The sequence below is a fragment of the Aegilops tauschii genome, chromosome 2 (genome assembly GCF_002575655.3).
Source record: "Aegilops tauschii subsp. strangulata cultivar AL8/78 chromosome 2, Aet v6.0, whole genome shotgun sequence".
Lineage (NCBI taxonomy): Eukaryota > Viridiplantae > Streptophyta > Magnoliopsida > Poales > Poaceae > Aegilops > Aegilops tauschii.
Genome location: NC_053036.3, coordinates 259,869,039 through 259,879,288, shown reverse-complemented (window position 1 = coordinate 259,879,288; position 10,250 = coordinate 259,869,039).

The window sequence follows — 10,250 nt, the reverse complement described above, 5'->3', positions numbered from 1 at the left end:
TACCAGGGGCTCGAGGGGGCGAGGTGCTACCATCACCGACGGGCTGGTCAAGTATCTTTTGAGGTCTTGGAATGCCTGGTCGGCCTCTGGGGTCCACTCAAACGGGCCCTTCTTGTTCATCAGCTTGAAGAACGGCAAGGCGCGCTCCCCCAGCTTGGAGATGAAGCGTCCCAACAAGGTCACGCAGCCCGTGAGCTTCTGCATTTCCTTCAGGGTCTGCGGTGGGATCATGTCTTCTATTGCCTTGACCTTCTCCGGGTTGGCCTTGATCCCTCGGTGTGACACAAGCAAACCCAGCAGCTCGCCAGAAGGGACACCGAACACGCACTTCTCCGGGTTGAGCCACAGGTCCACCTGGCGCAAGCTAGTGACAGTATCCTCCAGGTCCTGAATAAGAGTTCTCGCCTCCCGAGATTTTACCACGATGTCGTCGTCGTAGGCTTCTGCGTTCCTCCCCAGCTGCTGACCCAGTGCGATGTGCAGCAACCGCTGGAAGGTCGCCCCTGCGTTGCGCAATCCGAACGGCATGCATGTGTAGCAGTACACTCCGCATGGGGTTAAGAAGGCCGTCTTCTCCACATCTTCTATTGCCATCTTGATTTGATGGTAGCCCGAGAACGCGTCTAGGAAACAAAGTAGGTCACACTTGGCGGTGGAATTGACGATCTAGTCGATGCGCGGGAGCGAAAATGGGTCTTGGGGGAAAGCTTTGTTGAGGTTGGTGAAGTCGATGCACATGCGCCCCTTCCCGCCATTCTTGGGCACAACGACGGGCTATGGAGATGCCCATCAATTGATGTCAATGCGAGGAGTAGGGAATTCCATACAATGGATGCACTAAGAGCTATAAGTGTATGAAAGCTCAAACTGAAAACTAAGTGGGTGTGCATCCAACTTGCTTGCTCATGAAGACCTCCGGCATTTGAGGAAGCCCATCATCGAAATATACAAGCCAAGTTCTATCATGAAAATTCCAACTAGTATATGAAAGTGATAACTCAAGAGACTCTCTATATGAAGAACATGGTGCTACTCTGAAGCACAAGTGTGGTAAAAGGATAGTAGCATTGCCCCTTCTCTCTTTTTCTCTCATTTCTTTTTAGGGCTCTTTTGTTTGCCTTTTTCCGTTCGGAGTCTCATCCCGACTTGTGGCGGAATTATAGTATCCATCATCCTTTCCTCACCAGGACAATGCTCTAATATTGATGACCACCACACTTTTATTTACTTACAACTCAATATTACAACTCGATATCTAGAACAAAGTATGACTCTATATAAACGCCTCTGGCAGTGTAGTAGGATGTGCAATGATCTAGCATAGCAAAGATATCAAAAAAAAGGACAAGCCATGAAAATATCATGCTAGCTATCTTACGATCATGCAAAGCAATATGACAATGAATGGTCAAGTCATGTATATGATGATGATGGAAGTTGCATGCCAATATATCTGAGAATGGCTATGGAAATGGCATGATAGGTAGGTATGGTGGCTGTTTTGAGGAAGATATAAGGAGGCTTTTGTGTGATAGAGCGTATCATATCACGGGGTTTGGATGCACCGGCGAAGTTTGTACTGACTCTCGAGGTGAGAAAGGGCAATGCACGGTACCGAAGAGACTAGAAATGATGGAAGGGTGAGAGTGCGTATAATCCATGGACTCAACATTAGTCATAAAGAACTCCCATACTTATCCCAAACGTTTATTAGCCATCGAAACAAAGTACTAATATGCATGCTCCTAGGGGGATAGATTGTTAGGAAAATACCATCGCTCGTCCCCGATCGCCACTCGTAAGGAAGACAATAAAAATAAATCATGCTCCGACTTCATTAGATAATGGTTCACCATATGTGCATGCTTCGGGAATCACAAACCTTAACACAAGTATGTCTACCAATCCACAATTACTCACTAGCATGACTCTAATATCACCATCTTTATATCATAAAACTATTGCATGGAATCAAGCATATCATATTTAGTGATCTACAAGTTTTATGTAGGATTTTATGACTAACCATGTGAATGATCAATTCCTGTCAACTCTCTAAATAGATATAAGCGAAGCATGAGAGTTTATTTCTTTCTACAAAAGATATGCCCACGCTCTAACAAATATAAGTGAAGCAAAAGAGCATTCTACAAGTGGCGGTTTTTGATGTGTAGAGAAACAGGCAATCCAAACTTCAAATGATATAAGTGAAGCACACGAAGCATTCTATAAAGCCATACTCAAAAGATATAAGTGAAGTACACAGAGCATTCTATAAATCAACCAAGGACTATCTCATACCAGCATGGTGCATAAAAGAAAAAGGAAAAATAAACACAAAAGACGCTCCAAGAATTTACGCATATCATGTGACGAATAGAAATATAGCTCCATGTAAAATTACCGATGGTTGTTAGAAGAAAGAGGGGATGCCTTCCGGGGCATCCCCAAGTTTAGTTGCTTGGGAGTCCTTGAATATTACCTTGGGGTGCCTCAGGCATCCCCCAGCTTAGGCTCTTGACACTCCTCCATCATGATCTCACCCAAAACTTGAAAACTTCAATCACACAAAACTTAACAAAACCCTCGTAAGATCCGTTAGTATAATAAAACAAATCACCACTTTAAGTACTGTTGCAAACACATTCATATTTTGTTTTTGCATTGTAGCTACTGTATTATAACTTCTCTATGGCTTATACCACCGATAAAATTGATAGTTTCATCAAAACTAGCAAAACAATGCATCAAAAATAGAATATGTCTTAAACAGGACTCTCTGTAGTAATCTGAACATTAACCATACTTCTGTAACTCCAAAATTCTGAAAAATTAGAAGAAAATAAAACATTTTCATAGCAGTACTGTGAATTTTTTTCAAGAATTTATCACGTTCCAGCAGCTCAGATCAATTCTCTTACTAGGTGCAAAAGTTTTTGTGTTTGCACCGCACATACCAAACAAGCAATCTAATCATCCTAAAGGCAAATTTTCGCACATTATTTTTATAATACAATGGATTTGTACAACGGGGATAATTATTTTTGTTGAAAAGTTTCTATAGTTCAAGATTTGCAAAGTTTCCATGGGCATGAACAAAGTTCAAGGAGCTCCCCCACTTCAACGGTGCTCATCCGTCTTACTTTCACTTTCCTTTTCGAAAAGTTTCAGGTTCCCCACTTTATTTTTTGTTTTAAATTTTTTTAAAAGCACTCAACAGAAATAAATGACTCTCTAAAACTTCTGGGTTGTCTCCCCGGCAGCGCTTTCTTTAAAGCCATTAAGCTAGGCATATAGTGCTCAAGTAATGGATCCACCCGGATCCCAAGGTATATCAAAGCCAATTTTAATTAACAATGATTTGTAATTTAGTAGTGAGCACAAAGCAACATATATCATGCAATGACGAAGTCTAACTCTCTTCCTATACATCGGCATGTCATAAAACAACAATTCATGCACATCAAGTAAAGGCCAATACATAGCATAAACCGTTTCTTGCAATTTTATCATATTGGAAACATAGAGAGGCGGAGATGTAGTTCCTCTCTCATAATAATTGCAAGTAGGAGCAGCAAGCACATGCATATTATATCTACCAAAATCGTCATGTGTAACGGTAAAACGCAACCCATCAATACAATCCTTAATAAGCGCAAACTTCTCCGGTATAGTGTAGTTGGGGGAATTCGAAAAGATAACATGACTATCATGTGTGGGTGCAATAGCAACAATTTAATTCCTAACATAAGGAACTATAGCAAGTTCATCTCCAGAAGCATCATACATATTGGCATCATGGCCACAAGCATAGCAAGCATCAATTTTGTCAAAAATGGATATTTCAAACGAATCCAAGGGATCGTAGCAATTATCATAGCATTCATCCTTAGGTAAGCATGAAGGGAAATTAAATAATGTATGGGATAAAGAATTACTCTCATTAGAAGGTGTGAACGGGTGATCAATCCGCTCTTCCTCCTTTTGTTCTTCGCTCTCCTCCTCATCTTTTTCATCCAATGAGCTCACAGTGTCATCAATTTCTTATTCCATAGATTCCTGCAAAATATTAGTCTCTTCTTGGACAATGGAGACTTTCTCAATAAACTCATCAATATCGGCATTGTATTCATAATTCTCATAGAAATATTTTAGTATAGCAAAAAATTTAGGTCTGTAAACAACATCATCATAATTCTCACACTTTTCAAACAAAGATTCAATTTCATAAGCACCCTTAAAAGCAACGAATTCTCCTATTCATTCCACATCATAGTAATCATATATACCATTAGCATAGGAAGCCAAGGTTTCATTATGATTAAATTTACATGAAAAGGGAAGGTGTGGAGCCTTCATCCTAGAGCAACAAGTATAATCGTATCTCCCGCATAAATTCCAAGCATACCAATGCAACATATGAATTTGACCCCATAATAGTTTCCCTGTTAGTGTCAAGCGATAATCCCTAAAGTAGTCATGTTGATCCAACGTGTCTCCCATTATCAAGTTGAATGGGGTTTTCTCAGGATTATCAAGGTAGTGTTTAATATTTTCCACATAATGAGCATAGGAAGTTCCCAATCTCCATGAGTAGCAACTACACCTAATTTTTTTGTATTTCATGTTCCATATCCATAACTAAAGATAAATAACAACTTAGAACAACAAATAAGACCTATTTAGTGATAAAGCTAACAAGCACACACGAGAATATTCACCCCACGCTATCGCTCCCCGGCAACTGCGCCTGAAAAAGGTCTTGATAACCCACAAGTATATGGGATCAGTTGTAGCCTGTTTTGATAAGTAAGAGTGTCCAACCCAATGATGAGCGAAAGGTAGAACAAACATTCCCTCAAGTTCTATCGACCACCGATACAACTCTATGCACGCTTAACGTATGCTTCACCTAGAACAAGTATGAGACTAGAAGTACTTCGTAGGTATTGTAGGATAGGTTTGCAAGATAATAAAGAGCACATAAATAAAAACTAGGGGCTGTTTGGATAAATAAGTAGTTAAGTTAGTATAGCGAGTGTGGAAAAGTGGTGGTAGGAGTTGCGGAATTGCCCCTAAGCATTTGACTACGTTACTAGACCGATAGCAAGTTTTATGTGGGAGAGGCCACTGCTAGCATGCCATCCCTTACTTGGAATTATATGCACTTATGATTGGAACTATTAGCAAGCATCCGCAACTACTAACGTTCATTAAGGCAAAACCCAACCATAGCATTAAGACATATTGGTCCCTCTTCAATCACGTATGCATCAATTTCTATGCTAGGTTGAAGCTGCTATCAGCCTTGCCCTCCAATACATGGTCCTATCAACATACAACTAACCCTATGGTGTGATCCACACACGCGCTCATATGATGGCCACCAAAGGACAGCAACATAACCACATGCAAATTAAACCAATCATAGCAATTGACCAATCACCGTTAGGACAACAAAAATCTACTCAGACATCATAGGGTGGCAACACATCATTGGATAATAATATGAAGCATAAAGCACCATGCTCAAGTAGAGGGTACAACGGGTTGCGGGAGAGTGGATCATTGTAGATAGATGGGGGCAGGTGATGGAGGTGTTGGTGAAGATGACAGAGTTGTTGGAGTAGATCACCGTCACACGATAATTGCACCAGCGGTGTTCGCGCGCCACCGAGAGAGAGGGGGAGGGAGCCCCCTCCTTCTTATTCTTCCTTGACCCCCCCCCCTAGATGGGAGGAGGGTTTCTCCTCTGGTCCATGGCCTCCATGGCGGCGGAGAGGCGGGAGCCCCTCCGAGATTGGATCACTCTCTCTGTTTCCTTCTGTTTCTGCATTCCCAGATTCTGGCCTTTCACGGTTTCTTAAATTCCCGGAGATCCGTAACTCCGATTGGACTAAAATTTTAACATGATTTTTATCCAGATATTAGCTTTCTTGCGGCTGAATAAGGGCACCAACCGCCTTAAGGGGTGGCCACAAGCCCCCCAGGCGTGCCCAGTGTAGGGGGCGCCCCTAGGGCTTATGGGCCCCTCGGGCATCGTCTCGCATTGATTCTTTTTCCCAAAAATCACATATATTCCAAAAAATCTCTGTAAGTTTTTACCGAGTTTGGACTTCATTTGGTGTGGATGTTCTGTGAAACCAAAAACATGCAACAAATAGGAACTGGCACTGGGCACTGGATCAATATGTTAGTCCCAAAAATTGTATAAAAAGTTGCCCAAAAGTGTATGAAAGTTGTAGAATATTGCCATGAAACAATCAAAAATTATAGATATGATGGAGATGTATCACTCCACCAAGTCGTTGATGAACTCCTTCTGCTTATTGAGCTGACCGGGCATGTCGTCGAGGGATAATGAATCCAGCACCGCCAGCTCGGCATGTTCGCCTCCGCGGCTAGTGCGCTCCTGGGAGCCCTCGCCTGCCCGTGAGAGATCTTTCAAGGTCTCTGCGAGGCAGCGAGACCTCTTTTTTTTGCGGCCTTGGTTGCCGCTCCCTTTTTACAAGTAGTTCTCGACCTAGAGCTCTCCACAACGGCATGGCAAGGACAGACGAATAAGAAAGACTTATTAGGAGGAAGGTAGAGTAATTTTCGGCTAGGTAGTTCCCCTTTTTATAACCTATTACTAGCACTAGTACTAAAACCTGCATAGTGGGAACATGTTCAGGTTTGATACGTACTAGGTGTGAGTAGGTTTGCACTTAATTATAGCATGGTAGTACTACTTTGGAATGTGATGGGAACAAGCTAAAGATTAATTGATGGTTTTGGTTTCGAGGCCTGAAACGGCTCCCGATGAGTTTCCTAGAACACAAATTTTAGGTACTACTCCTCAGATGCGATCGCAGAAGTCAGTGATGTAACTGGTCGTACACGTCAGAACAAGCCGATGTGTGTCCCTTCGGTGCGACGCGGGTGCGACCGACCGTCTGTTGGTGCGACCGACCGTAAGTATTACGCGATGCAGACTTGTGGTTATGGCTTCGGGTGATTGTCACGACCAAGCATTCAAAAACTAGTGATAAATCAATTACCATGTTTTTCCAAACGACCAAGTATTTTCATAGGAATACAATACATATAGATGGAGTGATTGTCACAGTTAAAAACCGCCATGGCGCCGCAAGTTCACTGCAGCAACAACCAGGTAGGTCACTACATTGCTAGCGGGGAAGGAGGACAGCACACCTCGCCTACGATGCATGCCCAGCGGTGCCGCCGCAGCTGATCCCGCGATTTGGCTTCTCCTACCGCCCATTTGAATAGTTGCACCGGCTGCTCATGTCATTCCACAGGCATGCGTGTTCTTTCCTCCGCAGTCGACTCTGTGAATATGATCTTTGCCATTAGCCCCAACTCGAAATCAATGCGACGCTGCCAGATGCTGACATCCTTCAGCATCTCTCCCCTGAGATCGACTTGCTCCTCCGCCTTGTGCTTTGCCAAGCGCAACTCCTTCGAACTTGTCTCCAATCGATGCGACGCTTCCTCGATCCGATTAGCCCTTGCTGCCCACCACCTGAAATGCAGCCCTGGCATGTCCTCCGGTGCCACCGATATGTGATTCCAGAGCAATGGATCCCCTCTGAAACACATGTGGGTTTCTCTCAAAGGCGGCAGTGCTGCAGGCTGCAGCGAGAGGGCAGCCCGCGGGATCCTGGGATATAAGCAATTATCCACGGCGGAATCTGGTGGGCGAGGCGGGGAGGCGAGCGTAGGCGCTGGGAGAGCCCTACGAGGCTAAGATAAAGATAGTACTACTCCACTCCGTCCATATTTAAATACAAAGGCCACCAACAGTAACCCAGGCAAAAATTGATCATGCTGCCTGCGTCCTGGTTTATCGCCCCCTTCTTATTTTGTGCCAATTTTTTACCAAAAATTTAACTAAGAAAATGTTAATGCATGTGACCAAAAATTATATCACTGGAATCTACATTTGAACATAGTTTTCGATGACATTGCTTTTTATGACATGCATAAATATTTTGTTACTTAAAAATTATGGTCAAAATTTGGCACAAAATACGAAGGAGACCAATGGAAGTAGCAACCCATGATTTAACTACTCGCATGCACGGAGTGTAGTATTAATGTCATTCTCAACTACTTCCTCCCTCACGTCCACTCAACTTGCATGCGCTGTATTGATTGACCATCAATTAATTGAACGACTTTACACGCGTCAAATTATCACATGGTGTGGATCTTCATACAAAAATATGTCCTACCGTGTACCCACGTGTGCGTGTGAGGGAATGAGTGCATGCGTGCACATCTTTGCTTCGTGCACGTACTGCCAGTGTGCGTGAGAGAGGACGAGTACATTTTTCTGGAACCAGCAGCACGTCACTATGATCAATCCACACAAGGAGGCCACAACAACGCTTCCACATGTGCCACGTGGCTATATGGATCCCCCCACATCATTTTAATCATAATATATTAACTGAAAAAGGGAGAGACACTGTGTAGTGTGCCATTGGAATTCTAATTTACGTGTTTTGCACATACTGGAAGTACTAGTAAGGTACACGTGCATTACACGCATGAGATTTGGCAACCAAATTACGAATAAATACCACCCTATAGCATATGAGCTTTGAGTCATATATGCATGATGCAGACGTTTGTTTAATTCTTATAGTTCATCTCATTCAAAATCAATTGGTTTTTATAAAAAAAATCAATCCATTTTATGATTCATGGAATTGTGCGTTGTAAAGCATAAAGTAAAAACAAATAATGACAATTCAACTAAAAAAAGTTTGGGCAATTATGATATCCAATGGCCAGTAGTGCTCGGATTTGCCATCTCTGCACCGTCGGATTGGCTTCATCCAACGACCATCTTTCAAAGTTATTTGCACACTATATAGGGGCACTGGTGCGCGTCGGTCCTAAACAAATGGTTTTTAACCCCTTTCCGCGACGACATTTGGAACCGTCGCCAAGTGAGTATGGGCGATAGGGGGGTCCTTCCCGCACGACCCAGAAACCATCGGGGATATGCCCTCCTGGCACACACGCTCGGCAAAATGAGTTCGTATGCGACTGGCGAGCGCTCAAATACGGAAATACGTACAGTAGAGTTAAAAATACAGTTATACGGTGAAATTGTTTCCGGTCGCAAGTACATCCCACACAGTCAGTCCCCGCTAAACGTTTCCGTTCGTATGTACATCCCACGTTTCCGTTTACAGGTACATCACACACAATTTCTCCCATTAAATCGTTTGCGTTATTGAATGTATCACACATGGTTCATAGAAGAAACTGTGTGGCAAAGGCTGTCCATCACACTGCAGGATGCTGCTAACGCGACACTACGATCAGAGACCCTTCGAGAAACTATGTGCGATGCAATAATCGCAAACGGTGCTGTATGAAAACCGTCAGAAATGATGTAAAACGTTTGTCATGGAGGATGCATCAAACACAGTTCAGATTTTAGTTGCGTGTGCGATGCAGGGCATACGGTTCAGCTCAATTAACCGTTTGCGATGATGAGGAACAAAACAAACGGGCAGCCAGATGAAGGTGTGTGCGATGTACAGCATACTGTTCACTCGGATGAACTGTTGGTGATTAGGCAACACAAAAGAAATGGTCAGCAAGATTCAAGGTGTGTGCGATATACGGCATGCGGTTCACTCAGATGAACTGTTTGTGTTGAGACATGAGAATAGAAACGGTTCAAATGAACAAGATGTGTGCGATACGAGGCAAACAGGTCTGTAATCAGAAACGTGTGCGAAGACCGATAAGAACACAGACGATTACTGCTAACAAGCCGTGTGTGTTGTGAGCAAACAATTGCTGGTATACAATTGTGAGTGATTGATGAAAACATCACCGACTGGTTCCATTGTTTGGTCCGTGTTCAATGTAATTTTCTTTGTCCGCGCACCATCTACGCCTTGTCTAGAGAGCATCAACATATATACTTAAGAAGACAGCATTGCATAACCAAATTAAGCATATAATTACACAAGTGACTACACACATAACATTTGCACACACCAAAGTAAGAAATTACATGCATACTAAAGTAGGAGAAACAAGGATCTAATCATCTACTTATTGTTGCGACGACGCTTGCCATTGCTCTGCTTCCGGCTGGATCCCTGGCCGTTTTGGGGAAGGAGGGACTTCCTCATGTCAACAATCCGCCGTACATGTCGTAGCTCGTGTACGCCTCCTTAGCCGCGTACACGACGTGAGCTTTCTCGAGTTTCTCCATC